This window comes from Hippopotamus amphibius, chromosome 3 (assembly GCF_030028045.1).
Source record: "Hippopotamus amphibius kiboko isolate mHipAmp2 chromosome 3, mHipAmp2.hap2, whole genome shotgun sequence".
NCBI classification, from domain to species: Eukaryota; Metazoa; Chordata; class Mammalia; order Artiodactyla; family Hippopotamidae; genus Hippopotamus; species Hippopotamus amphibius.
In genome coordinates, this window is record NC_080188.1 from 68,298,950 (window position 1) to 68,319,335 (window position 20,386).

General features: G+C 39.5%; 1 pseudogene; it reads right to left on the reverse strand.

Annotated features, from left to right (window-relative positions):
• Positions 1-12,403: 12,403 nt before the first annotated feature.
• Positions 12,404-13,688, reverse strand: LOC130849468 (heterogeneous nuclear ribonucleoprotein A1-like; annotated as a pseudogene).
• Between the last annotated feature and the right edge of the window lie 6,698 nt (positions 13,689-20,386).

Genomic DNA, 20,386 nt, shown 5'->3' on the forward strand with positions numbered 1-20,386 from the left:
AGTTGAAGTTAATAGCGATCAAATTGAGATATTAATTGAGAACAATCAATGTTATACCACTCAGGAGATAGCTGACATACTCAAAATATCCAAATCAAGTGTTGAAAATCATTTGCACCCGCTTGGTTATGTTAACCTCTTTGATGTTTGGGTTCCACATAAGGAAAAAACCTTCTTGACTGTATTTCCACAAGCGATTCTCTACTTAAACGTAATGAAAGCATATTGTTTTTAAAACAAATTGAGATGGGCGATGAAAAGTGGATACTGCTGGAGGACATAGTACATTCAACTACTTAATTAGATTTAATCTGTCAACATGTGTATGTTAACAAAAAGGGTATATTTCTATGGAATTGTCAAGGGAACAACACTATTGGCTGTTTCCGACTCTACTTATGCAGGTACAGACAGCCATTCTAGGGCTACACTACCTCCACCCAGCAGAGAGGTAAGAAAGGTCTTCCATTTCAATGTGGTCTTATAATCATTGAATAGGCAACACTTCTAGGGAATGGCCACCACCCTGCTGTCACCCACCTTAACTTGTGGAGGAGAGCAGTGCAAAGAAAGGAAGTCTGACCACTCTTCAGAGATTCTGGGTAGTATCAAGGGGCTGATACGTCCCAACCAATTTGAAACACTCATTGGATTGGTGTGTTTATAGGATAATGGAAGGATAGGGTGTCAAGAATAATGTAAATTCTTAATAAATTGGTGTTTTATTTATGAGATATATATTCACAGGAAGCTAATGGCCACAATTAATTGAGCACCTACTGTGTTTCCAAAACTCTACTGGGACTTTTTCATACATTCTCACATATAATCCTCAGAGCAATCCTACAAGGAAGATACTATTATTTCCATTTTACAAATGAGATAAGAGGCTCAGAAATTATAGATCCCTAAATAGCCTTTCTAAGTCAGAAATATTGGCTTCAAGAACATCAAGATACTCAGGCCAGTGTTAATAATAATGTTAGTATATGAATATAATAGGCAATCACATAAACATCAAAGGACAAAAGTGAATGGTATGCCTTGAAAAAGTGAAATATCAGGGCTACCTGTCTATTTCACATCTTTGATTCTCTCTCTCTCTCTCTCTCTCTCTGAACATAGCTTGGCCTTAAGTCTTCTATCTTTTAAAAAAAGTCTCTCTGTCAAGCTGTTGGGGCAGGTGTTGTCTTAGTCTATCTTGGCTGCTATAACAAAAATATCATAGACTGGGTAGTTTAAACAACAAACATCTGTTCCTCACAGTTCTATAGGCTGGGGAGTCCAAGGTCAAGCTACTGGCAGATTCTGTGTCTGGTGAGAACCTATTTCCTGTTCATAGATGGCCATCTTTTCACTGTCTTCACATAGTGAAAGGAGCAAGGGAGCTCTCTAGGGCCTCTTTTATAAGGGCACTCTTCTCACTCATAAGGGATCTACCCTCATGACCTAATCACCTCCCAAATCTCCACTTCCAAATACCAGCTATTGGGAATTAGGTTGAAACATATGAATTTTGAGAAACACAAACATCAGTCTGAATCAGGTGTCCAGCTATGAAATAATCAGTTAAAAATAGATGGTTGAGGACTTCCCTTGTGGCACAGTGGTTAAGAATCCGCCTGCCAATGCAGGGGACACAGGCTCGATCCCTGGTCCAGGAAGATCCCACATGCCATAGAGCACCTAAGCCCATGCACCACAACTACTAAGCCTGTGCTCTAGAGCCCGTGAGCCACAACTATTGAGCCCACATGACACAACTACTGAAGCCCACATGCCTAGAGTCCATGCTCTGCAACAAGAGAAGCCACCCCAATGAGAAGCCCATGCATCACAACAAAGAGTAGTCCCTGCATGCTGCAACTAGAGAAAGCCTATGCAGCAACAAAGACCCAATGCAGCCAATAAATAAATAAATAAATTTATTTATTTATTTAAAAAAAACAAAACAGATGATTGAGGTTATGAAGCTGTAGAGAGCTACACCATCTCTAATTGATCATGAAGGTGGAAAGTGGCAGTGGCAGAATACTAAACCAGGTCTGTTCAATTCAGAAGCCCATATTTTTATCCACAACTTTATAAAAAGAAAGCAGGGAGGAAGAAAGATGGTGGCGAAGTAGAAGGACATGGAGTGTATCCCTCTCCATAGATGCATTAGGAATACACCAAAAGACGCAATAGTTCCCACAGAAAACCAGCTGAACACCAGCAAATGACCTTGGACACCAGAGAGGACTGCAAAGATCCTGACATAACCGGGTAGGACAGAGGGAGGAAACAAAAAAAAAAAAAGAGAAAGAGGAGGAGAAGAAAGGGACGGATCCCACACCCTAGGTTGGGGAGATCTGAGACAGGGGCGATTGCCGAATTTGGGGAAACTTCCCTTATCTGACGGGGAAGCCCCTTCTCCAATGGGGAGTATCCTTGGGTCAGTGGGGAGGCATTTACGACAGTCCAAGGAAGGTGAAGCGGCTGAGCTGTGGCAGATGGGAGGGAGTTAGAAACACACAGAAGATCCACACCACGGCTCAGCATGCTTGGACTGAGACCTCAATTCACAGCTGAGCAGGGGGTCTGGGAGTGGGAGCCTGGGAACCGGAGAACTGGTTCAGGGTGAGAAACATTGTTGGCAGTGGGGAGACGGACCGAGAGGACAGGAGGGAAGAGGTCTGCAGCGAAGGGTGCCTACTGCAGAGAGCCACAAGGCCATAGTGGCAGTTGGATACTGCTGGCTCACAAGCAGTGGGGAGGAGCCGTGGGCATAACCTCTCTCTCGGTGCCTGCAACAGACAGAGGAAGGACCCCTGTGGGCCAAGCTAATGCACTCAGGGATAACAAAGGCCTCTGGGCGGGGCTGGCTTAGAGTGCCTGCAGCCGAGAGCCAAAAGCCCCATAGAGTGGCCCAAATACGTAGAGTGGCCCAAATACGAAACATTTTGCTTACACCTGAGCCACTGGTGTGCCTCTGCAACAGGCACTGCAATGCCCAACTGAACTGCAGTGACCCAGACAGTGCACCACTGCTCACTCACTCCCAGGGGAAGGAACCACTGTTGTACCCTCTCCCTCCCCACACACCAGCGCTTACAGTGAACAATAAAGGAAGCTCTGCTGGTCACAGAATAATACAAAAAAACCAATGTGGGTAGAAGGAAACTTACAGCTGAGAACCCAAGGAAACAGAAATATTAGTATTAATTCTATTGAAATAGTCCATTCTGAGGTCAGTTCTAGTTTTTCTTTCTTCCTTTTTTTTTTTTTTTTATTAATTATGATCTTAGTCCTAAGGGACCTGCACATTTTATAACATATTTTTTATTCTATTTTTACTTTTAGCCTTTTTATGTATTTCTATTTCTAGCTAAGTTTTTTGTAGTGCTGACTGTATCTCTCCTACCTTCCTTCCTTCTCTATCTTTTATACATTTCTATTTCTTTTTATTTTCATATTTCCAGTCACACTACACTCTTCTGTTGCACTGTCTTCTATTCTTTTTTAGTTTCTTTTATCTTAATATACTTATAAGCAATACTATCGGTCTGCTGAGCCTCCTTGCTTTATTCTCCGGATGACACATTGCTTTGGTATTTATTATTAGGTGTTTGTCTTTATCTTAGTTCTCAGTATAATTGTCTGATTTCATTCTGAGAATCTTCAGTCTGTCTCGTGGTACTCTAGCTCTTTATTATATTTGATTCTAGCTTTCAATATCTCCCTGGATTTGTGTTTGTGTGTGTGTGGTGTTGTTTGTCTGTTTGTTTGTTTTTGCTTTTGTTTCTGCTTTGTTCTATTTTGGTTTTGAATTTCTGTTGGCTTTCTCTTTGAATGTCTGATAGCATACTGGGGTTCTTCTGTCAGGTCTTTCTAGTGCCTTATGTTCCTTTGGATTCAGTATTTGTGTGTCTTATACATGTATGTGTTTCCTCAACTTAGTATTTGTTTGACTCAGCACTCTGCCATTAGTCTGGGGCTTGGATAGTCTTCTTTAAACCCCTTTATTGCCTGGACAAGCAACCTCTGAAGTTTGGACTACCATGAGAAAACAAAGAAACACTATGCAGGCAAAGGAGCAGGAAAAAAACCCTCAAGACCAAATAAATGAAGAGGAAATAGGAAAATTGCCAGAAAAAGAATTCAGAGTAATGATAGTAAAGATGATACAAAGTCTTGATAATAAAATACAGAAAATACAAGAAACAGTTAATAAGGACTCAGAAGAACTAAAGAACAAACAAACAGCAATGGGCAACAAAATAACTGAAATTAAAAATACTCTAGATGGTATAAACAGCAGGATAATGGAGGCAGAAGAACGAATAAGTGAGTTAGAAGATAGAATGGGGGAAATAACTGCCACAGACCAGGAAAAAGAAAAAAAGAATAAAAGGATGGAAGACAGTCTCAGAGACCTTGGTGACAACATTAAGTGCACCAACATTCGAATCATAGTCATCCCAGAAGAAGAAGAAAAAAAGAAAGGGTCTGAGAAAATATTGGAAGAGGTTATAGTGGAAAACTTCCCCAACATGGGAAAGGAAATAATTAATCAAGTCCAAGAAGCACAGAGAGTCCCATGCAGAATAAACCCAAGGAGAAATACACCAAGGCACATATTAATCAAACTAAAGACAACTAAGCATAAAGAAAAAATATTAAAAGCAGGAAGAGAAAAGCAACAAATAACATGTAAGGGAAAACCCATAAGAATAACAGTTGACCATTCTGCAGAAACTCTGCAGGTCAGAAGGGAATGCCAGGATATACTGAAAGTTCTGAAAGAGAAAGACCTAAGGCCAAGAATACTCTACCCAGCAAGAATCTCATTCAGATTTGATGGAGAAATCAAAAGCTTTACACACAAGCAAAAGTTAAGACAATTCAGCACCACTTAACCAGCCTTACAGCAATTGCTAAAGGAATTTTTTCCAGGTAGGAAACACAAGAGAAAGAAAAGACCTACAAAAACAAACCCCAAACAATTCAGAAAATGGCAATAGGAACACACATGTCAATAATCACCTTAAATGTAAATGGATTCAATGCTCCAACCAAAAGACACAGACTGGCTGAATGCATACAAAAACAAGGCCCTTCTATATGCTGCCTACAAGAAACCCACTTCAGACAAAGGGATACATATAGACTGAAAGTAAAGGGATAGAAAAAGATGTTGCATGCAAATGGAAGTCAGAAGAAAGCAGGAGTAGCAATACTCATATCAGACAAATTAGACTTTAAGGTAAAGACTATTACAAGAGACAAGGAAGGACATTACATAACGATCAAGGGATCCATCCAAGAAGAACATATCACAATTGTAAATATCTATGCACCCAACATAGGAGCACCTCAATACATAAGGCAAGTGCTAACTGCTATAAAAGCGGACATCGACAGTAACACAATAATAGTAGGAGACTTCAACACCCCACTTACATCAATGGACAGGTCATCCAAACAGAAAATAAATAAGGACACACAAGCTTTAAATGACACATTAGACCATCTCGACTTCATTGATATTTATAGGACATTCCATCCAAAAACGACAGACTACACTTTCTTCTCAAGTGCACATGGAACATTTTCCAGGATAGATCACATCCTGGGTCACAAATCTAGCCTTGGTAAATTCAAGAAAATTGAAATCATATCAAGCATCTTCTCTGACCACAACGCCATGAGACTAGATATCAATTACGGGAAAAAAACTGCAAAAAATACAAACACATGGAGGCTAAACAACACACTATTAAACAACCAAGAAATCATTAAAGAAATCAGAGAGGAAATCAAAAAATATCTAGAAACAAATGACAATGAAAACACAACAACCCAAAACCTATGGGACACAGCAAGAGCAGTTCTAAGAGGGAAGTTTATAGCAATACAATCCTACCTTAAGAAACAAGAAAAGTATCAAATAAACAATGTAACCACACACCTAAAACAATTAGAGAAAGAAGAACAAAGAAACCCCAAAGTGAGCAGAAGGAAAGAAATAATATCTGATCAGAAATAAATGAAAAAGCAAGGAAGGAAACAATAGGAAAGATTAATGAAACTAAAAGCTGGTTCTGTGAGAAGATTAACAAAATTGATAAACCATTAGCCAGACTCATCAAGAAAAAAGGGAGAAGATGCAAATCAACAGAATTAGAAATGAAAAAGGAGAAGTAACAACAGACACCACTGAAATACAAAACATCATGAGAGACTACTACAAGCAACTATATGCCAATAAATTGGATAACCTGGAAGAAATGGATAAATTCTTAGAAAAATACAATCTTCCAAGACTGAACCAGGAAGAAACAGAAACTATGAACAGACCAATCACAAGTACGGAAATTGAGACTTTGATTAACAGTCTCCCAACAAACAAAAGCCCAGTGCCAAATGGATTCACAGGTGAATTCTATCAAACATTTCAAGAAGAGCTAACACCTATCCTTCTCAAACTCTTCCAAAATATAGCAGAAGGAGGAACACTTGCAAACTCATTCTACAAGGCCACCAACACCCTGATACCAAAACCAGGCAAAGATGTCACAAAAAAAGAAAATTACAGGCAACTATCTGATGAATATAGATGTGAAAATCCTCAACAAGTTACAAGCCAACAGAATCCAACAGCACATTAAAAAAATCATACACCGTGATCAAGTGGGGTTTATCCCTGGGATGCAAGGATTCTTCAATATACACAAATCAATCAATGTGATACATCATATCAACAAATTGAAGGATAAAAACCATATGATCATCTCAACAGGTGCAGAAAAAGCTTTTGACAGAAATCAACATCCATTTATGATCAAAACTCTCCAGAAAATGGGCACAGAAGGAAATTACCTCAACATAATAAAAGCCATATATGAGAAACCAAAAGCCAACATCGTTCTAAATGGGGAAAAACTGAAAGAATTCCCTCTTAGAACAGGAACAAGACAAGGGTGTCCACTCTCACCATTACTATTCAACATAGTTTTGGAAGTTTTAGCCACAGCAATCAGAGAAGAAAAACAAATAAAAGGAATCCAAGTTGGAAAAGAAGAAGTAAAATTGTCACTCTTTGCAGATGACATGAAATTATACAGAGAAAACCCTAAAGACTCTACCAGAAAACTGCTAGCACTGATTGATGAATTTAGTAAAGTAGCAGGATACAAAATTAATGCACAGAAATCTGTTGCATTTCTATACACTAATAATGAAAGAGCAGAAAGAGAAATTAAGGAAACTCTCCCATTTACCATTGCAACAAAAAGAATAAAATACCTAGGAATAAACCTGCCTAAGGAGGCAAAAGACCTGTATGCAGAAAACTTTAAGACACTGATGAAAGAAATCAAAGAGGATACAAAGAGATGGAGGGACATACCATGTTCTTGGATTGGAAGAATCAACATTGTGAAAATGACTGTACTACCCAAAGCAATATACAGATTCAATGCAATCCCTATCAAATTACCAATGGCATTTTTCACAGAACTAGAACAAGAAATCTTACGATATGTATGGAAACACAAAAGACCCTGAATAGCCAAAGCAATCTTAAGAAGGAAAGATGGAGTTGGTGGAATGAGGCTTCCTGACTTCAAACTATACTATAAGGCCACAGTGATCAAGACAGTATGGTACTGGCACAAAAATAGAAAGGAAGATCAATGGAACAGAATAGAGAACTCAGAGGTAAGCCCGAGCACATATGGGCACCTTATCTTTGACAAGGGAGGCAAGAATATACAATGGAAAAAAGACAGCCTCTTCAATAAGTGGTGCTGGGAAAATTGGACAGCTACATGTAAAAGAATGAAATTAGAACACTTCCTGACACCATACACAAAAATAAACTCCAAATGGATTAAAGACCTACATGTAAGGCCAGACACTATAAAACTCCTAGAGGAAAACATAGGCAGAACACTCTATGACATACATCAAAGCAAGATCCTTTTTGACCCACCTCCTAGAATCAGGGAAATAAAATCAAGAATAAACGAATGGGACCTCATGAAACTTAAAAGCTTTTGCACAGCAAAAGAAACCATAAACAAGACTAAAAGGCAACCCTCAGAATGGGAAAAAATAATTGCCTATGAAACAACAGACAAAGGATTAACCTCCAAAATATACAAGCAGCTCATGCAGCTTCATACCACAAAAGCAAATAATCCAATCCACAAATGGGCAGAAGACCTAAATAGACATTTCTCCAAAGAACACATACAGATGGCCTACAAACACATGAAAAGATGCTCAACATCACTCATCATCAGAGAAATGCAAGTCAAAGCCACAATGAGGTATCACCTCACATCAATCAGAATGGCCATCATCACAAAGTCTGGAAACCACAAATGTTGGAGAGGGTGTGGAGAAAAGGGAACTCTCCTGCACTGTTGGTGGGACTGTAAGTTGGTACAGCCACTATGGAAAACAATTTGGAGGTTCCTTAAAAGACTACACGTAGAACTACCATATGATCCAGTCATCCCACTCCTGGGCATATACCCAAAGAAAACCATAATCCCAAAAGAAACTTGTACCATAATGTTTATTGCAGCACTCTTTACAATAGCCAGGACATGGAAGCAACCTAAATGCCCATCAACAAATGAATGGATACAGAAGATGTGGCATATATATACAATGGAATATTATTCAGCTATAAAAAGGGATGAGATGGAGCTATATGTAATGAGGTGGATAGAACTACAATCTGTCATACAGAGTGAAGTAAGCCAGAAAGAGAAGGACAAATATTGTATGCTAACTCACATATACGGAATATAAAAATGGTACTGATGAACTCAGTGACAAGAACAAGGATGCAGATACAGAGAATGGACTGGAGAACTCGAGGTATGGGAGGGGGCGGGGGGTGAAGGGGAAACTGAGACGAAGCGAGAGAGTAGCACAGACGTATATATACTACCAACTGTAAAATAGTCAGTGGGAAGTTGTTGTATAACAAAGGGAGTCCAACTCGAGGATGGAAGATGCCTTAGAGGACTGGGGCAGGGAGGGTGGGGGGGACTCGAGGGGGGGGCGTCAAGGAAGGGAGGGAATACGGGGATATGTGTATAAAAACAGATAATTGAACCTGGTGTACCCCCCCCCCAAAAAAAGAAGAATAAACAAATGGAACCTCATGAAACTTAAAAGCTTTTGCACAGCAAAAGAAACCATAGGCAAGACAAGAAGGCCACCCTCAGAATGGGGGAAAATACTTGGCATTTCAGCAACAGACAAAGGATTAATCTCCAAAATAGACAAGCAGCTCATGCAGCTTAATACCACAAAAGCAAATAACCCAATCCACAAATGGGCAGAAGACCTAAATAGACATTTCTCCAAAGAAGACATACAGATGGCCAACAAACACATGAAAAGATGCTTAGCATCACTAATCATCGGAGAAATGCAAGTCAAAGCCACAATGAGGTATCACCTCACACCATCAAAACATCTAGAAACAACAAATGTTGGAAAGGGTGTGGAGAAAAGGGAACTCTCCTGCACTGTTGGTGGGACTGTAAGTTGGTACAGCCACTATGGAAAACAGTTTGGAGGTGCCTTAAAAAACTACAAATAGAACTACCATATGATCCAGTAATCCCACTGCTGGGCATATACCCAAAGAAAACCATAATCGAAAAAGAAACATGTACCATAATGTATACTGCAGCACTATTTACAATAGCCATGACATGGAAGCAACCTAAATGCCCATCAGCAAATAAATGGATAAAGAATTTGTGGCATATATATACAATGGACTATTAGCTATAGAAAGGAATGAAATGGAGCTATATGTAATGAGGTGGATAGACCTAGAGTCTGTTATACAGAGTGAAGTAAGCCAGAAAGAGAAAAACAAATATAGTATGCTAACTCAAATATATGGAATCTGAAAAAAAAAATGGTATTGATGAACCCAGTGACAAGACAAGAATAAGGATGCAGATTCAGCGAATGGACTGGAGGACACGAGGTTGGGGGGTGGGGGGCGAAGGGGAAGCTGGGACGATGTGAGAGAGTAGCATAGACATATTTACACTACCAACTGTAAAATAGTGTGAATTTCCTGCATAACAAAGGGAGATCAACTCAATGATGGATGATGCCATAGAGGGCTGGGAAGTGGGGGGGGGGAGTCGCAGGGGGGAGGGAATATGGGGATATGTGTATAAATACAGCTGATTGACTTTGGTGTACCTCAAAAACTGGTGCAAGAGTGTAAAGCTATTATATTCCAATAAAGAGCTTTAAAAAATAAAAAAAGAAAGAAAGCAGGGCAGAACAGGGTTTGAAGAAGACATTCAGCTGTCTATTCATAAAGTAGGCCCCACATTTTATAAGACCTGAGAAAGGGCACTTTAAGTAGCAAGGAGATCAGAAATTATCCAGTCCAAATTCCTTATTTTATAGGCCAAATGACTTGGCAATGCAATGTGGTTAATATTTACTTAAAAGATATTTGGAAAGGAAAAAGATGTAACTCTTCTCATGGGTGCATAAATAATCTACTAGCTTTCAAATATTGTGGGGTTTGGGCACGGTAAAGAGGGAGGTTAGTAACAGCCAAACATTTAAGTTCCTATGGCAATATGTTTAACCTGCCTAAATCCAATACTAAAAATGAGGTATTCACTTAACATTTTACTTTGACATTGAAGCCTAATTTTTTGAGGGAGTTAAAGTTATCTCCTTTTCCCCCAAGTTAGAAAATATATTGGCAACTTTGATCCCTAATCCTACCTAAAGAGCATGTATAAAATGTTTAAAATATTTGTTTGTAGATCTCCTTGTGAAAGGTTTTAGAAAATAATCTCAGAGAAGCGTTTAGGCAAAGCCATGCAGATTTTCTTGACAGTTTTCTCTGAGTTCCAAATTCAAATTATCTGAAGGCATAGAAGATGTTTTAGTGAAATATTATGGCTCAATATGCTGAAGTGCTATGCAAATGATAATTTTTGAGATGATGCAGAAACAAAAATATTATATAATGATTTTTTAAAGATTGAAGTATAATTGATTTACAATGTTGTATTAGTTTCAGGTATACAGCAAAGTGACTTAGTTATACATTATCTATCTATCTATCTATCTATCTATCTATCTATCTATCTATCTATCATCTATCTATTATCTATCTATCTAAGTATATCTTTTCTTTTTCAGATTCTTTTCCTTTCTAGATTATTACAAAATATTGAGTATAGTTCCCTGCACTATACAGTAGGTCCTTGTTGGTTATCTATTTTATATATAGTACTGTGTATATGTTAATTCCAAACTCGTAATTTACCTCTCCCCCTCCTCCCCTTTGATAACAATGAGTTTGTTTTCTGTCTATGTGTCTATTTCTGTTTTGTAAATAAGTTCATTTGTATCATTTTTTTTCAAGAGGGTATTAAATCATTTATTGATTACACATGATAATGGATGATACACAAGCTTCACTCCCATCTGTTACTTTATCTGGTACCATAATTCAATTTAGATATATTGCATAGGATGTGCCAACAATCATATTAATAACCAAAAAAACTCCATGACTTTGCTTGGGTGACCCTTTTAAAGGTGAGCTCTAGGTCACAACACAGTAACTGTCAGTTCAACTACACCACGGTTTCTAAAGACAATAGCTTCTCCACCAAAGCATGTTGTAAATAAATTTCAAATGGAACCTGGCATCCCCTTGAAGGAATTCTAACTTCACACTGTTGAGGTAATTTACCAAAATAGCTTCAGAGTAGACTAACTTTACACAGCACATTAAAAAAAAACATTTATTCAGTGTCATGGTCAAACTATTACATTTAACAATCAACAGCATGGGTGCCAAAAAAAAAAACAAACCTACATTAAAACCCTTTGTTGGATACTGTATGCTAACTCATGTATATGGAATCTGAAGAAATGGTACTGATGAACCCAGTGACAGGGCAAGAGTGGAGATACAGATGTAGAGAATGGACTTGAGGACACGGGGCTGGGGTGGGGGGGCGAAGGGGAAGCTGGGACGAAGTGAGAAGGTAGCATAGACATAGATACACTGCTAACTGTAAAATAGATAGCTAGTGGGAAGCTGCTGTATAACAAAGGGAGATCAACTTGATGATGGGTGATGCCTTAGAGGGCCAGGACAGGGAGAGGGGGAGGGAGTCGTGGGAGGGAGGGGATATGGGGATATATGTATAAATACAGCTGATTCACCTTGGTGTACCTCAAAAACTGGTACAAGAGTGTAAAGCAAATATATTCCAATTAAGAGCTTAAAAAAAATCAAAACAACCCTTTGTTGGAATGCTTTACACTTTCCACAGAACAGAAACTAAAATAATCTGTTATATAATTAGCCACAAATACAGTCCTCGAGTTTTTTTTGCCCATATACATGAGTATTGTCTAAAACATGTCTTCTTTGTAGCAGATATGCCCTGCCACTACTTTACTTGGCTGAGTTCACAAATCTGTTGTAACCTGTAGCTTCCCTGTCACTTCTCTGGCTCTCCTCTCCTGCTAAGCTTTGTTTCCTGGCAGTAATTAAAACCTTCTGCCACTGCCATAGCTGCTGCTGCTGCTGGAACCGCCATAGCCACCTTGGTTTCGTGGTTTGGCAAAGTATTGGCCTCCACCGCCACAGGGGCCAGAACTTCTGCCTCCAAAGTTTCCTCCTTTCATGGGTCCAGAATTTGAAGATTGGTTGTTGTAACTGCCAAAATCATTGTAGCTTCCACCACCTCCAAAATTGCTTCCACTACCACCACCAAAGCTGCCTCTGCCTCCTCCATTGTTATAGCTATCATAGCTGCCACTCCTGCCATAGCCACTGCCCTGGTTTCCATAACCCTGTCCACCACTTCCATAGGCTCTGCTTCCTCCAGAGTAACCAGGGCCACCTCCTCCATAACCACCATCATTACCAAGTCCGTTATAGCCATCCCCACAGCCACCATATCCACCACCACTGCAGCTGCCACCAAAGCCACCTCGACCACTGACATTTCCTCCATGACCAAAGCTGTCATTCCTATCAAAACCACCTCCACGACCACCACCAAAGTTTCCAGAACAACTTTGACCTCTTTGACTTGATGAAGCACTAGCCATCTCTTGCTTAGACAGGGCTTTCCTCACTTCACAGTTGTGGCCATTCACAGTGTGGTGTTTCTGAACGACAGGCTTGTCTACGGAGACGTGGTCATCAAAGGTTATGGAAGCAAAGCCTCTCTTTTAGCCACAGCCTCATTCGGTCATGATTTCAATCACTTCAATTTTCCCATACTGTTCAAAATAGTCTCGTAGGTGGTGTTCTTCAGTGTCTTCTTTAATGCCACCAACAAAAATCTTTTTCACAGATACGTGGGCACCAGGTCTTTGAGAATCTTCTCTTGAGACAGCTCTCTTTGGTTCCACAACTTTTCCATCTACCTTGCGTGGCTGTGCACTCATGGCCGCATCTGCCTCCTCCACGGTGGCATAGTGACACACCCGAAGCCTCTGCAGCAGCGCTGGGTGTGTGGATCCCTCATTACCACACAGTCTATGAGCGTTCCCCATTGCTCAGAGTGGCTCCTCAGACTCCCATCGGTTGTTTCAAAGCTCAAACCTCCGATGAAGAGCTTCCGCAGCTGTGCGAGCTCTCTGGGAGACTCTGACTTAGACATGATGGCAGTGGAGGGGGGAGACGTCAACGATGCTTACTCGGCGGCATCCGCAGGCAGAAAGGAGTAACCTATAGAACGTATCTGCCCATTTGTATCATGTTTTTAGATTCCACATATAAGTGATATCACATAATAATTTTAAAGTAATGCAAAATGGCATGAATTCCATACTTTCAATAATATGAAAATATGTACCAGGGAAATATGCAGTCTACACACTGAAAACAGTTGTTTAACCATGAGGAATCTATGGTGATTTTCCATAAGATAATATTATTTTTATTGACCATCATATTTTATCACTAATAATAGCCAAATTTTATTGAGTGATTATTATTGCTTTATTTACAGTTTAGCCTAATTTTTATTAGGAAGATATTATCCTACATCACCCTTTGTAGATAAGACACAAGATAATAGATTAAAAAATTGACTGAGATGAGATTCTAAGAGGTTTTCTCCAGAATTAAAGTTCTTAATAAAGAATAATAATGATGATATTAGTAGCTAACAATTATGTAGATATAGTATGTGCCAGGCACTGCTCTAAGTGCTTTACATTTACTAAATATTCTCAAATCAGTCCTATGCAGTACTACTATATTCCCTTTTATGGATGAGGAAACTGAGGCCCAGAACCAGGTTCCACAGCCAGTGTGGGGCAGAATCAGGATTTGAACAGTTCAGCTCCAAAGTCTGCACTCATCCTGTTTACTGCTCTAGTACCAGGGCTTAGTGAAAGTACCAAAGAAAGAATGAAAAGAGAAATTATAAAGGAAAAACGAAAGTATGTGTGACAAATCCAAAACAACTCAATGTTCCAGTGTGAATGAGTAGGAGACAGTGGTTTTATTGACTAATAGGGGAGGTTGATTTGAACATGTTAAATTTTAGATAAACTTGAAATATTCTGAGTGGAATGTCCAGTTGGGAAACGTGGGAATGTAATAGGCAATATGAAATGACTCAATATATAGATTAGAGAGTATGCAAAGAGAGGTAAGAGAACTTCTGGTTTTCAATCTGGCATAAAAGAAGCTTGGAAGTCACCACACCATACTTACAACAAGTAAAATGCTCAACAAACTGAGAAATCAACAACCCTTCTTAGATCCATAAGAGAAATGAGGTCTTAGGGCTGACAACTGCCCCCCAAATTGGAGAAACCAACAGGTGATTACAGAGAATCACAACTTACTGGAGCAGCAACCACAAGAAATCAGCATTGGGTAGGAAGACCTGAACTGTAACTGATGAATTGCTGGAGGCTCAGCTAAAAACTGAGAGTTAAACAGCTCCCTGGGGACTCAGTCAGGAGACCTCTACAATTTTGTGAGTTTTACCTCCTGGATCTTGACGAGATTTTCAGTTATTATTGGGGAAAAAGCCCCTCCTGCTTCCTGCAGTGGGAGGAGAAGAGGAACCTTTTTGAAATATGCCCGCATATTTTGTTCTTAACAAGACCTTCCCTCAGGAGAAGCTAGTTAACCAAAGCCTAACCTTCTGGGGTTTTTATGAGTCTAAGTTACCTGGGGGAAAGGAAATACCTAACTCCAGCCAGCTGCAGTCTTCCTTTCCCACCTAAAGGGGGTGGGAGGTGGACTGAGAAGCCCTGATGAAATTCACAGTGTAGGGGCACAGGCTCACTGAAAGACTCATAGAGCCACAGAATCCTTCCCCTCTCCCCATACCTCACCACCACATTACTAAATCTCATTTTCAGCAGTTCCTTTTACTCAATAGAACATGTCCAGATATCAAGAAAAAATTACAAGTTCTGCTAAAAGAGACAGAGTAAGCCTCAGAACCAGACTCAGATATGGCAGGAATGTTGGAATTATTGGACTGCTAATTTAAAACAACTATGATTAAGATGCTGAGAACTCTGATGGATAAAGCAGACAGCATGTGAGAGCAGATGGGCAATGTGAGCAGAGAGATGCCCTGTCCTTCCTTAGAGGGAAGTCAGGATGAGTGTAATTTGGCATTAAATAGGTATAAATGCTTTGCTGTTAATATTGACCTATTGTCACACTCAGTTTACCCTTTTATAGTCTACTCTGTGATGCCAGGGCTGTGACCCTCCAAACTCAATTTCCTGGCATCCCTCGACATGTAGCTTCCCTAGTTTCTGTCACAGAGAGATTTGAACACAGGAGAAGGGGGAGGGGACTTTTTTCCAGCTCCCATTCATGTCACACCATTGGCTCCATCTGCCAGCTGCTTTAGGCACTCAAAGCACCAGTTTTGCTTCACCCCTCAGAGGCAGCAACAGCAGCTGGGCCCAACTGTCTTGGCAGAGCGAGTGAGTTTGCCTTCTGAGCAACCACTAGACTGTACTTTTTCCTCAGAGGTCTAAGCCCCTACCCCATGTTTATTTGAGGGTCTGCTTCTGGAACCACTCCTGGTGCCAAAAGCAGTATCAATGTGCCCAGTTAGGAAAACAGAAAACTCTATATTTCAAATAAAGTGGGTTTAATGCAGAAAATTGGTTTTAGAATTGTTGCAAGCCTGAAAGATCACAAAGGGCATATTGAGGTCACCAAGAGCATTAAGAACCTTAAGCTCCAGAAGGGCTGGGAGAATGAAAAGAAAGTAGTGGGGTTGCCAGAACAGAAATCTGGCTTAAAATAACAGAGGTTTATTTTTCTCTCAGTTCTGGAGGTTGAAAGTCTGAATCACTGGGCTGAAATCAAAGTGTAGGCTTGGCTGTGCTCTTGGGGAGACTCTAGGAAAGAATCTGTTCCCTGACTTTTCCAGCCTCTGGTGGCTGCTGCATCCCCTGGCTTGTGGCTGCGTTACTGTAGCCCCTCCTTCCTGCCTGCATCTTTTCTTCCTCTTCCTTTTTCATATTGTCTTCAGAAGCTTGTGGGATGTTCTGTTAATCCCTATTAGTCTGAAATTTTACAATCATCTGTTCTGGGTACGGGTGTATTTCTATCCATTTTGCTGGCATTTAGTGGCTTTTAAAAAATATGAAGATTAACTTCCTTCAGTTCTAGAAAATTTACTTACATTGTTTTATTAATACTCTTCCCTCCCTGCCCCTTTCATTCTGCTTTGTCTGTTCTTTCATTCTGGAACCCCTACTACTCAGATACTAAATGTCTTTATTTGGTACCCTAATTTTCTCTCCCCCTCCCCTTTCTCCTATTTTCTATTTCTTTGTGTTTTTGCTCCCTCCAGGTCCAAATCTCCTCTTAAAATGAAGGCATAGGAGGCAGCGTCAAAGTTTGCAGAGCATGGCACAATCTTCCTAGGGGTTTGGGGCATTTACAAACCTAGCACTGGCACTTCATCTTTAGTTCCAGTGGTGGGGAAGCAGATGGGTTGGAACAGAGCCTTAGTAATGCCATGCAATAAGTGTGGCAGCTCAGAGTGCCCTCCTGGCTCCCAGCAATGACAAATTTGATTTCTAAGATCAACAACTTCTATTAATCTCCTCCAAATTGTCACCCTGTGAATTTACACATCTTATATTCATGGAAATAGGGGCCCTGATTTTTTGCTTACCATGCTAGCTAGTTCCCTGAGAAATTATTAATGATATTTACATGATGATTGATAAGTTCATGGTCTACTTAAGGCTTGTGCTACTGCTTGAACAATTATAGCTGGATAATAAAAGATCTCATTTTGCCAGAAACAGTTACTGCTGTCCCAGTGTTAATTACTGATAGCTCACTCTTTACTTTCAGGAGTGTTCTAGTGTGGTCACCCTACTTATGCCTGGATATACCCTAGATTTAGTCAGTTGCAAAAGGCTTCCTTGGGATACAGAAAACTTTCAAAGTTTCAAGAGTTAGAAGTTTATGTTAATTATTTAACCAATAGCTCATGTGGTAGTGACCTAGTTCAGCAATATTGCAACAATTAAAAGAGTAATACAGAATAACACAACTAATTTTTACTACTTCATGAGTCATACAAGCTGGTCTAGGATTAAAAAGAGCAAAGGCTAATGTAACTTGAAAAAAATTAGATAGACTCTTAGGAAAACTACTCTCAGAAGCTATATTAGAATGAATCAAAGTCTATATATTAAATATTGCATATTTAAATATTTAATTTTGTTAGAAAATGATTATTACAAAAATCTCAGTTAAGTATTAACTGAAAGACTTGAAAGTGATTGTATTGAAGTATGTAAATTTTTATTTGTATAAAACTTGCAAATAACCTGGAAAAGGGCCATAATGGTCTTATATGTGGACTTGATCTTTCTTTCTTTCTTCCTTAGTTTCTTTCCCTTTCTTTCTTTCTTTCTTTCTTTCTTTCTTTCTTTCTTTCTTTCTTTCTTTCTTTCTTTCTTTCTTTCCTTTATTGGAATAGAATTGCTTTATACTCTTGCACTGGATTATGAGGTACACCAAAGGTAATCAGCTGTATTTATATACATATCCCCATATTCCCTCCCCCCTGCGACTCCCCCCAACCCCCCACCCGGCCCTCTAAGGCATCACACATCATCAGGTTGATCTCCCTTTGTTATACAGAAACGTCCCACTGGCTATCTATTTTACAGTTGGTAGTGTAAATATGTCTATGCTACTCTCTCACTTCGCCCCAGCTTCCCCTTCATCCCCCGCCCTGCAACCTTGTGTCCTCCAGTCCATTCTCTGCATCTGCATCCTTATTCTTGTCTTGTCACTGGGTTCATCAGTAGCATTTTTTTTTTTGTATTCTGTATATATGAGTTAGCATACTATATTTGTTTTTCTCTTTCTGGCTTACATCACTCTGTATGACAGACTCTAAGTCTATCCACCTCATTACATATAGCTCCATTTCATTCCTTTTTATAGCTGAGTAATAGTCCATTGACTACATGTGCCACATCTTCTTCATCCATTCATCTGTTGATGGGCATTTAGGTTGCTGCCATGTCATGGCTATTGTAAATAGTGCTTCAATGAACATTACGGTACATGTTTCTTTTGGGATTATGGTCTTCTCTGGGTATATGCCCAGTAGTGGGATTACTGGATCATATGGTAGTTCTATTTTTAGTTTTTTAAGGCACCTCCAAACTGTTTTCCATAGTGGCTGTACCAACTTACATTCCCACCAACAGTGCAGGAGAATTCCCTTTTCTCCACACCCTTTCCAACATTTGTTGTTTCTAGATGTTTTGATGATGGCCATTCTGACTGGTGTGAGGTGATACCTCATTGTGGCTTTGACTTGCATTTCTCTGATGATTAGTGATGCTAAGCATCTTTTCATGTGTTTGTTGGCCATCTGTATGTGTTCTTTGGAGAAATGTCTATTTAGGTCTTCTGCCCATTTGTGGATTGGGTTATTTGCTTTTGTGGTATTAAGCTGCATGAGCTGCTTGTATATTTTGGAGATTAATCCTTTGTCCATTGCTGCGTTGCCAAGTATTTTCTTCCATTCTGAGGGTGGCCTTCCTGTCTTGTTTATGGTTTCTTTTGCTGTGCAAAAGCTTTTAAGTTTCATGAGGTCCCATTTGTTTATTCTTGATTTTATTTCCATGATTCTAGGAGGTGGGTCAAAAAGGATCTTGCTTTGATGTATGTCATAGAGTGTTCTGCCTATGTTTTCCTTGAGGAGTTTTAGAGTGTCTGGCCTTAAATGTAGGTCTTTAATCCATTTGAGTTTATTTTTGCGTATGGTGTTAGGAAGTGTTCTAGTTTCATTCTTTCACATGTAGCTGTCCAATTTTCCCAGCACCACTTATTGAAGAGGCTGTCTTTTTTCCATTGTATATTCTTGCCTCCCTTGTCAAAGATAAGGTGCCCATATGTGCTTGGGTTTACCTCTGAGTTCTCTATTCTCTTCCATTGATCTTCCTTTCTATTTTTGTGCCAGTACTGTCTTGATCACTGTGGCTTTGTAGTATAGTTTGAAGTCAGGAAGCCTCATTCCACCAACTCCATCTTTCCTTCTTAAGATTGCTTTGGCTATTCGAGGTCTTTTGCATTTCCATACAAATTGTAAGATTTCTTGCTCTAGTTCTGTGAAAAATGCCATTGGTAATTTGATAGGGATTACGTTGAATCTGTATAATGCTTTGGGTAGTACAGTCATTTTCACAATGTTGATTCTTCCAATCCAAGAACATGGTATGTCCCTCCATCTCTTTGTATCCTCTTTGATTTCTTTCATCAATGTCTTATAGTTTTCTGCATACAGGTCTTTTGCCTCCTTAGGCAGGTTTATTCCTAGGTATTTTATTCTTTTTGTTGCAATGGTAAATAGGAGAGTTTCCTTAATTTCTCTTTCTGCTCTTTTGTTGTTAGTGTATAGAAATGCAGCAGATTTCTGTGCATTAATTTTGTATCCTGCTACTTTACTAACTCATCAATTAGTGCTAGCAGTTTTCTGGTAGAGTCTTTAGTGTTTTCTATGTATAATATCATGTCATCTGCAAAGAGTGACAATTTTACTTCTTCTTTTCCAACTTGGATTCCTTTTATTTCATTTTCTTCTCTGACTGCTGTGGCTAAAACTTCCAAAACTATGTTGAATGATAATGGTGAGAGTGGACACCCTTGTCTTGTTCCTATTCTTAGAGGGAATTCTTTCAGTTTTTCCCCATTGAGAACGATGTTGGCTTTTGGTTTCTCATATATGGCTTTTATTATGTTGAGGTAATTTCCTTCTGTGCCCATTTTCTGGAGAGTTTTGATCATAAATGGATGTTGATTTCTGTCAAAAGCTTTTTCTGCACCTGT